This window comes from Gymnodraco acuticeps, unplaced genomic scaffold (assembly GCF_902827175.1).
Source record: "Gymnodraco acuticeps unplaced genomic scaffold, fGymAcu1.1, whole genome shotgun sequence".
Taxonomy (NCBI): Eukaryota; Metazoa; Chordata; class Actinopteri; order Perciformes; family Bathydraconidae; genus Gymnodraco; species Gymnodraco acuticeps.
The window spans coordinates 7,501-18,759 of record NW_022989831.1 but is presented as its reverse complement, the minus strand read 5'-3'; positions in this window follow the sequence as shown (position 1 = coordinate 18,759).

The following is an 11,259-nucleotide window of genomic DNA, read 5'->3' as shown; positions in this document are numbered from 1 at the left end:
AAAAAGCACTTTCTTTCAAGATAAGATCCAATCTTCCTATTCCAATCCCAAAAAACTATTTTCCATCTTCTCCTCCCTCCTGGACCCCCCCAAAGCCCCTTCCCCCTCCTCCCTTCTGTCAAGCGACTTTGTTAACCACTTTGAAAAAAAAGTTGATGATATTCGCTCTTCTTTTTCTGACTCACCTCTACTCACCGCTGGGTCACCAGACCTTCCTTTCACCCACACACTGACCTCCTTTTCCCCTCTCTCTCCAAGTGAGGTTCTTACCCTCATTACCTCTGCCCGCCCTACCACCTGTCCTCTGGACCCTATCCCTTCAAACCTCCTTCAGACTATCGCTCCTGATATTCTACCGTTTCTCACCCATTTCATCAACACTTCTCTAACTTCTGGTCACTTTCCAAACAGTCTCAAGGAGGCAAGAGTAAACCCTCTCCTAAAGAAACCCACTCTCAACCCGTCTGATGTTATAAACTACAGGCCTGTCTCTCTCCTCCCATTCCTGTCTAAAACACTTGAACGCGCTGTCTTTAAACAACTCTCCTGCTATCTCCATCAGAACAACCTTCTGGATCCGCACCAGTCTGGTTTCAAGGCAGGTCACTCCACAGAAACTGCCCTCCTTGCTGTCACTGAGGAACTGCACACTGCTAAAGCAGCCTCCCTCTCCTCTGTCATCATCCTTTTGGACCTGTCTGCTGCATTCGACACGGTGAATCATCAGATCCTCCTTCGCACTCTCCAAGAACTTGGAGTTTCAGGCTCTGCACTTTCCCTCCTCACCTCATACCTCAAAGACCGCACCTACAGGGTTACTTGGAGAGGGTCCGAGTCCGACCCTTGTCAATTAACTACAGGGGTCCTTCAGGGCTCTGTTCTTGGTCCCCTCCTCTTCTCCTTGTACACAAACTCGCTTGGATCAGTCATTAGCCCGCATGGTTTTTCCTACCACTGCTACGCTGACGACACCCAATTAATTCTGTCATTTCCCCGCTCAGAGACCCAGGTCGTCGCACGTATCTCTGCTTGTCTAGCTGACATCTCTCAGTGGATGTCTGATCATCACCTCAAGCTCAACCTTGACAAGACTGAACTGCTTTTCCTTCCGGGAAAAGATTGTCCCACTCTTGACCTAACAATCAACATTGGCACCTCTGTTGTTTCCCCGACTCAGACTGCAAGGAATCTGGGTGTGACCCTAGATAACAACCTGTCCTTCACTGCAAACATCGCTGCTACAACCCGCTGCTGCAGATACACGCTTTACAACATCAGGAGGATGCGTCCCCAGCTGACCCAGAAAGCGACGCAGGTTCTGGTCCAGGCTCTCGTCATCTCACGCCTAGACTACTGCAACTCCCTCCTGGCTGGTCTACCTGCATGTGCCATCCGACCTCTGCAGCTCATCCAGAATGCAGCTGCTCGCCTGGTCTTCAACCTTCCTAAATTCTCCCACACCACGCCGCTCCTCCGCTGCCTTCACTGGCTTCCGATAACTGCTAGAATCCACTTCAAGACAATGGTACTTGCGTACCATGCTGCGAATTGATCTGGCCCTTCCTACATCCAGGACATGGTTAAACCATACACCCCAGCACGTGCACTCCGCTCTGCATCAACCAAACGGCTCGCTGCACCCTCGCTGCGAGGGTGACCCAAGTTCCCATCAGCAAAAACACGTGGGTTTGCTATCCTGATTCCAAAATAGTGGAATGAGCTCCCCATTGACATCAGGACAGCAGATAGCTTACACACCTTCCGGCGCAGACTGAAAACTCATCTCTTTCGACTCCACTTCGAGCGATAGAACTATTAACAAAGCACTTATATACTAATAAAGGGCTGGTTTATCTAAAGCCAGTTGAGTAGCACTTGAAATGTTTTTGCTCTATGAAGCCTGATGTACTTATATGATTCTGTTTTCTTCAAGTTTGTATTTTGTTGGTCGAGCGCACTTACTGTAAGTTGCTTTGGATAAAAGCGTCAGCTAAATGCAATGTAATGTAATGTATTGATTATAGGAGTCCGGTCCGTATAGGTCGGCGTCTGGGTCCGGATCCGGACCGCGGTCCGCCTGTTGCCGACCCCTGCCTTAGTTGATGCATTAATGAAGGTATTGTTCCTGCATTAAGTCATGCATGAGATACTATTAATCCATGTACATTACTGATAGTTCATGAAGTACTACATGAATGAATTCATGCTTTGTCATGCATTAAAGAGCCTGTGACACGAGTTTCCCCCATCATCCAAACCCATCAATTTGAGTAAATATTGTCCCCTTGAAAACCGTTACTGAACTGATTTTGGATATTTGTACTTTGATAACCATTAATCTGCCCTTCAATGTTGACCATTTTCTGGATCTTCTCGGGGATTCTTCAAGTCCCGCCAAATTATGTGTGAGGTTATTGCGGGCACAGCGCTCCAGCTGCACCGTTCAGGATCCCAGCATCTGCATGTAAACACGATGGCGCACACAGCAGCAAGCTCAGACAGCGATGACAGTTTAATGTTGAACGTGTCTGAGAGCTCATATGAGGCTGGAGGATCGGTTTATGTTGTATCTGTTAGAAGTTTAGGAATTAGGTGCGTCAATATGGGCGATCATACGGTCATGTAGCCAGTGGTGGAATGGGACTAAAAATCATCCCGGGACTCTCGACCGGCCCACTTCGGTACCGCTAGTAAATTGTCAACGGGGGGAGTGGGGGATGTCAGGGGCGGCGGGTGCTGTAGATAGTAAATGTAAATATGTAAATATTTGTGTCACTGCATCCTGGTAAAATACAAATATAATGCAATGTCTGTGTCTTTGACATTAGCGCTGCTAGCCACCTGTGCCCTGTACTACGAAGCCAGTTCAACATACCCTGGATATGTTTGAGTAACAAACTAACTAACAACAACAAACTGACAAACGAGATCTCGCTAAGCGGTCCTACGACGCTGGTTATCAACTCGGTAAATCAAGCCAGGGTTTCTCTCACCAGCTGAGAGCGCGTTCACGTCTAAGACACGAGTGGATCTGACTTTAATTACATTTGACTCGAGTGTTTCGTCAACATAATGTGTTGCTTAAAATAATACTTCTGCATACAGTATGTGACACTGTAAGTGTTGCACGGCCAGATACGGCTGGAGAAGCTGACTCAGATAAGGAAATATATGATATATTATGATATTATTTGATCGATGATCTGATTGATGATGTAATATGAATGATAAGTGGGACACGTCGGCGTCTTCTCTGCATACGGCAGTTTAAACTGTATTTCCTTTATCCTGTAATATGACTTGAGAGATTTAAACTCTGCACACTGAGTTGATCTCTTTAGACGCCGGAGGCGGGCAGCGTCAGGTAAAATAAGTTATTTAGCCTTCCCAAACCTGAGCCTCACGCGCCGCCTATGGGGGATGTGCTAGTGACTTATCCGACCGGCCCACTTCGGTACCGGCCCATCGGGATTCGTCCCGATGGCCAGTCCGCCACTGCACCCAGCCCACGTAAACTGTCAACGGGGGAGCCTCGCTGCGGGGAAACGGTGGACCTATAGTGTCCCGATCGGAGTGGGAATAATAATAATAATAATCCGTGCATTTTATCCATTAATTTCCCCAACATTGTGGTAAAATAAACCACACGTTTAATCCATGTTGGTGTACTACAACTACAAAAAGCATCGGTTTGTTTTCTCATCAGGAAATGCAGACCGGCTCAAACAAACGATTTGTAATCATCATTCTCACCATCATTTAATGTATCATATGTTCGCCGAATTGACATGAAAGCACTAATAAATGTAGTTTCATCCACTTGAGTTTACAACTACAAACATAATCGATTTGTTTTTATATCACATCCGACGGGAGGAAATTCAGTAGCTCTCACTACCGATTTTTAATCCTAATATAATCATCATCTTCACCACGATCATTTATGTTTATGTTCGTCGAATTGACATGAAAGCACTGACAAATATGAATATACTGTAGTCAACTTCATTAAAACGTTATTAACGTGCCTAAACTCAGTAATTCACCATTTCTACGCATGACAACACACTTTGTCCGTGTTTGGCTCTCTCGCCGCACAGTGAAGCGTTCCCGCATTGACGTCACTTCCGGCTTCCCCCAAAACTTCAAAATGAGTCGAAGGAATTTCCCCGCGATGTTCGAAATTATTGATATTTAACGGAACGGTATCGCTTTTTCTTTTTTAAACTGACGGTTCGAGATTACTAGTAGCCCAATATTTCATTGCACAACAGTTGTTGGGATGCTGTCACAGGCTCTTTAAGTCATGCACAAATTCATGATGATTCATGTACCCTTACCATAAAGTGTTACCGTATAATGGGAGTTAAGTACAAAATTAAATGTTAAAGTAGTTTTAAAAATGTTCCCAAAAAATGTTGTCATTTATGAAAATACCAATCTTATATTCATTCCCTTATGTCGGCTTGGTCCCGGGTACTTTATTCCAAAAGGTCATCTTCTCATCCAGTATCCAAATGCAATATTTATATTTTTCTTGTTAAATGTGTGAAGTAAACTGAGTGCAGCTTTGGAGACTTCTGGAGGATGGCTCTGAGTTTGTTTTAGTGAAAGAGGGATATTTATACTGAAACACTGACATCTTGTGGTAAAGTTATTATAATAAAATAAGGTAACCAGATTACTTAAATGAAAATCGGTATTGGTTCTAAACTGATAGCAAGTTCAAAACTGCACTCTAAACTATAAATTGCGTTCATTTGCTATCTTCAAAACATTGCACTGGGTTGTAGTTTATTTGCATGATCAATGTTGCAAAGAGTGAAGCTGTCACTACAGCCCTTGCTCAAGATACAGAATGACTCATCTATCAATTATATATTTCTCAAAGGTCTATAAATACATGAAAAAAGGAATGCTGAGATATATAACTGTAACGCAGCGTCCACACGGCAGCGTGCGTTGAAGCTTGCCGGCGGGCGTGTCTGAAGCTCGACCAACAATCAATCACATGAATCTTCCGCCTCGGACACACAAGCACGCGGTTTGATTGGGTAGAGCTTGTACTGGATTTGATTGGCTGACGCTTCCGTCGAAGCTTGAAAAGTTTAACTTTTCTCAACTTTTGAAGCGAGCAACGCAGCGCCATATAAGTATTAAGACTCATTTACTGATATCAAAATCCTTCGGGATCGCTTAAACAGATTTAGCGGGTCGTCTGCATTGAAACAGCAGTTAATTGAACCTGGTTCTTCAGGAGTTAATAGAGGTAAGATCTTGTTGACGTTGGTGGATCTGAGCCAAGCAGTAAACTTACATAGACTCAATAACTTCTGTTAGTTCAATTAGGTCTGAGTAATTTGCCGGAAAAAATTATCAGCTCCTCCCGACTCCTACAATGTCTATATGTGTTTGGAAACAGGTAAATCAGAGAAACACCATACATATATACCAAGCACATCTTTCATTCAAAGGTATGGCATGATATCTAGAGGGTAAGAAGCTAGGTTTTCTAAGCCACTGCAATATTTAAAATGCCAAATTCTTGTATGACAGTCTAAAGAAAGCATGCAAAAAAGGAAAAACACTTGACATGTTAACTCCTTCAGTTAGTTGGAGAACAAAAATAAAACAAGCATCAGAACAGACCAGAACACAGCCAAAATAACAAACTAGTTGAGAATAGTAATGACAGGAAAATCTGTTGAAAACAGAGTTATCCCTCCACACTGCTGGAGAAAAACCTGTTGGTGTAGACACAGCCGGGGCTCTGGAGACTGCTGCTGGTGGCCATATAAAGCACAGGTGACAATGAACAAAGTTTTAACATGTAGAGTAAGTCTATATAATCACTGTATATCTAACTGGATCCACCTACTTCGTTCAGTATAGAATTTTGAAGGACACAGATTCAACATCCCCCTCTCCAGCTCCTCGTCCTCCTCCATCACTACGAGATTAAACAATAACATTAATTATGTCAATGTCATGTTCACCTTAAAGCAGTATTTGCATATTACTGTGAGCTGACCTGGAGTGCTGGATGTCAGAGTGGAGGTTGCTGATGCAATGCAGCCTTCAGCAGGTGGTGGACAGGACTCAGCCCTCTGCTGCTTGAGGATGTACTGCTGAAGGTTGTACATCTTGCTGTTAATTATGCACTTCACTCCTAAAACGAAGGCAGCATAACCATCAGCCCTGTTATCCCAGATCTGCTTCCAGGTGTCTTTGGCCCTGGCTCCAAAGCCGACAGTATGTTCCCCCTCTGACGCCACTGGTGGGGCAGGCTTCCTGGAGCACAGGTACTTCCTCAGATCCTCAATTTCCTGGAAGCTCCTGGTGTAGTCCAGAAACGACAGCAGGCTGTCCTTGCTAGGCCCTTGGGAGTTGAAGGTCCCACCTCTCTCCTCCTCTTCCACCTTGTCCATCAGGTAGAGGGTATAGCCGACGTCATTCTCTAGGAGCCACCTGTACAGTTTCCCCTTATACTTTCAGAGCTGTAGCACATACTCCCCCGGTCGGATACATCCCCTCCCCTCTGAAGGACCTCAGTGAGAGCATTTGTTCTCACATGCTCATGTTTCTGAGGGGCAGACTTGTCCTGAAGGGAAGGATTTCTTTTGATTCTCATTCCCTCCTCTGAAGGGTCCTGTCTCAGGTGGCCAGATGGACCCTTCCTGTAAGATACTTGTCTTCATTATCTCCTGCACACAGCAAAACACAATGCAAAATATATATCAAGAAGTGCAAAAATCATCATACTGTTATATTAGCAGAGTTATTCATTTAATTAATTCACGTTAACCAGGATTTGTATAGGTAACACATGTTATATTACATGATCAGACAGGCAGACAAACAAACAAACAAACAAACAGAGGGGCAGGTGGGCAGGAAGATTTATTATGTATTGCCCTGTCAATGTGAGTGAACTCACTTTATTTCATGTTTACTTTAATCGGGATTTGTAATGACTAGGTAACAACATTTGTATTACATGAACAGACAGAGAGACAGACAGGCAGGAGGGCAATAAGATATATTGCTTTAATGCCTTGTCACCGTGATTGATTGAAGATGTCCTTTAGCCATCTGTAGCCATAAAATAATAACAAAAGCATAATAGAAGATAACAAATAAAAAAATTAAAAATTGTTTTACCTGAAGTATATAAAAAGACTGAATACTGTAGTATTTACCCGATTAAAATGTACTGTAGTAAGGTCCCCGGTTCGAAACCGGGCATTACATTACATGTCACTTGTTAGACGCTTTTATCCAAAGCGACGTACATACATTCAGTACTGTGGACAATCCCCACAGGAGCAATTTGGGGTGAAGTGTCTTGCCCAGGGACACTCTGACTGCAGTGGTACTCGTACTTGCTACCCCGTGATTCAAAGTTCAGCGCACTAAATTCAGCGCACATCCCACTGAGCCACAGCCTCCCTGCAGAAACACTTTACTTTGGTGTTGTGTACTCCACTAATTAAAGGTGGGGTAGGTAAGTTTCAGAAACCGGCTCGAGTGCACTAACATTTGAAAGTACACAGCCGAAAAGAATCCGCCCCTTCCTTCAGACTTCCTTACAGAGCACCTCCTCCAACACACATGAACGCGCAATGCACGCCCAATTACGGCACGCCCAATGAGGGCACGAGATACATTTGTGCGTGCACGAGATGGAAGGCTGACAGGGCGGCAATTTGTATGGATTTTTTGTCAAAGCACTTAAGATATTCATTGCTATCGGGATGTTAAGAGCATTCCATGGAATATAACAAAAAGTGTATCTCGAGCCGGTTTCTGAAACTTACCTACCCCACCTTTAAACTCTGCCTACTAGAATAATCAGCAATCTTGACAGGAAAAGTATGGGCTAAGAACAGTCTCATAATACACACATGCGCACAGAAGGATTCACACTTGTATTTCATGATCCGCAAAAGGATTCACACTTGTATTTCCGGATCCACACTTGTGTTTTTCAATGCACACACAAATGTGTTCCGTTTCATCCATCCATCCATCCATCTTCTCCCGCTTATCCGTGGTCGGGTCGCGGGGGTAGCAGTTCCAGCAGAGAGCCCCAAACTTTCTTTTCCCTGGCGACATCAACCAGCTCTGACTGGGGGATCCCAAGGCGCTCCCAGGCCAGCGAAGAGATATAATCCCTCCACCTGGTCCTAGGTCTACCCCTTGGTCTCTTCCCAGCTGGACGTGCCTGGAACACCTCCCTAGGGAGGCGCCCAGGTGGCATCCTAACTAGGTGCCCGAACCACCTCAACTGGCTCCTTTCGACGCGAAGGAGGAGCGGCTCAACTCCGAGTCCCTCCCTGATGACCGAACTTCTCACCTTATCCCTAAGGGAGACACCAGCCACCCTGCGGAGAAAACCCATCTCGGCCGCTTGTATCCGTTTCATATACATCCAAATACAGAAACAAGTTTTACATGTGTATTTTTGATCCTCACATATTTGTTTTCCGTTTAAATCTCCTGAACCTGCAAACACAAACAGCTTTCTGTGCATGGATCGCTGTGCATTCGTGTGTGGGTTTTTTGAGACTCCCCTGATGGTCACCCGATTCGTTCTTGTAATTGTTTCCATCTATAGCCAATCAGATGTCTCCTTCATTCTAAGCCAATCACATGAGCACGCCCCCACGAGGGTATGATTTATTGCGTTCATGACACTTCATATACGCATTTTGCGCTGTCCGGTCAGCTCGCTAAACAGAGGGCGGAGCATCAGGTGATCATGCAGAGCTGCGTGTCTCCGTCAGACTCAGCAGCTGATCTGATCTCTCTCTCGCGTCCGGTTATACTTCACTCGCGTTTATGTCCATAGCGATCAGATCCAGGTCTCCTGATCGGTCTTTATAGAGAGCACCGATCAAATTATTAAAAGTGAATATCGGCCGATAATGACCGGCGGGGCTCCCCCCCCCCCCCCCCCCGTTGACAGTTCACTGTCTAGCACTGGCTTCGTAGTGCACTGATCAATTAGGCTAAGCTAACCTGTAGCTGCTCCCTCCACACTCACAACAACTTCATACAGATATAAATAAAGCAGCTGTGTTCGCCATACAGGAAACACACATTTAAAACGGTTTTGCCTGCCGTTTTTGTGTACACAAGCATTCATTAATGGTTCGGAAAGTGGTGCTGTACCTTAATAATATAAAAGCTTGTATTTGCGTGCATTTCCTGTTCGGAAAGTGGCAATGTCCTGAGATTAGCGCCTGCAGGCAGGCTCCATGGACCTGTCAGCTCCGGACAGCGCAAAATGCGTACATGAAGCGCTACGTCATGAACGCAAGAAATCTACCCTCGTGGGGGCGCGCTCATGTGATTGGCTTAGAATTGAGGAGATATCTGATTGGCTATAGATAGAAAAAATTACAAGTACGAATCGGCTGACCGTCAGGGGAGTCTCAAAAACCCACACACAAATGCACAGCGATCCATGCACAGAAAGCGGTTTGTGTTTGCAGGTTCAGGGGATTTAAACGGAAAACAAATATGTGAGGATCAAAAATACATATTTAATTTTTTTTTCTGTATTTGGATTTTATTTACATGTATATGAAACGGAACACATTTGTGTATGCATTGAAAAACACAAGTGTGAATCCTTTTGCGGATCATGAAATACAAGTGTGAATCCTTCTGTGTGCATGTGTGTATTATGAGACTGTTCTGAGCACATAGAAAAGTAGCACTCTTTCAAATATGCCATGTCACTTTAACTCTTACTTGGTGCAGAAACATCTACCCAATTAGGCGGGGAGCAATCCTGCTTTCCTGCAGACAAGCACGGCCTCAGACACGGAGGTGCCGACTCTAAATCTGTCTACTTTACATTTGACTGAAACTTCTTTGGTGTGGGTTGAAAGTCGCGGTCAGATGAGGCAAACAGAACCAATTTATATGGAGAGGGCGGAGAAACAAATCTAAACTCCCCACTCCGGACACTCTCTGCAAGTCAATAGAGGCTTCTCAATACTCAAATTTCCCCTCCTCGACTCCTCGACTCCTCCGGTAGTGACCCGGAAATGAATTTCAGCACGCCATTTTGAAGGACATCTCATTTCTCTAAATGCACACCGAGGCCCGAGGATCGAGCATCGAGGAGGCTCTCTGGAGGAGCTATAACCGAGGATACACTGATGGTTCCTCCACGGCTCCTCCGCGGATGCATTTCCGGGAACGGTGGAGGCGTGACGCACGGCCGGACTTATCTCAGCCAATGACAGCTCTGCATGTATCCCCTGGATATTATTTTAGAAACTGCTCTCATCGCTTCGTGATGTTTCCAGAGAGAACAGCTGTGAGGTCCGTGCAGAAAGCAGAGCAGTGTGTATAATATATATCACTGAGTACAACAGGCCTACTCTCATTATTTGCTTTAGTTTAGTAGATAACTACAAACAAAGAGTCGATATTTTTCTAAGACCATTTAGTGCTTCACATAATAAAATACACAACGGCTGTAGCCTGATATGCTTTAGGAGCTGTAGGTGTGTGTGGTACAGTGTGTAGGTGTGTGTGTGGTACAGTGTGTGTTGTACTGTGCGTAGATGCGCCGGACAGACGGTCTCAGTTGGTTTGGTGTCCTCTGTTTACTTTTAATAGGCTACTTGTAAATACAACTTTTGGCCCGTAATTTCAATTCCCCATTTCAGCGACCAGAGAGAGGGGGGGGGGATATATCCAGTCTCTGATTGTGTTACGTTATTATGAGAGTACTTTAAATTGTATATATTTATATAAATATATTTGTGTGTGTGTGTGTGTCCGCATCTGTAGCCTGTTATTGTCTCATTATACCGCACTCTCAATGAATTCAAAGTAAATATGTGGGGGAACAATGTTCAGCTGATCTAACAGAGATTATAAAATACAGGGCAATGACAAAACACTCGACAGCTGATGCAGCTGTTGCCACGTAATAATGAACGGATGTCGCTTTAATATGACCGCTCAGAGGAGAGGAGTTCTCATTTCTTTAAACGTCTGCTGCTTCCCCTCCTCTCTCCTCGGTTCCCCTCCTCGGTCCTCTGCTCGCATCTCCTGTGGGCGGGACTAAGTCTCGAGGAGGGGAGTCGAGGAGGGGAAATTTAAGAATTGAGAAGCCTCTAATGTCTTGTTGAGCATGATTTTCAGCACCTATCGGTAGGCCAAACAATAAAGGATTGATCCCTTGATAGTTCAGTTGGTAGAATTAAGGACTGTATGAAAGACAGAAATTTGCAT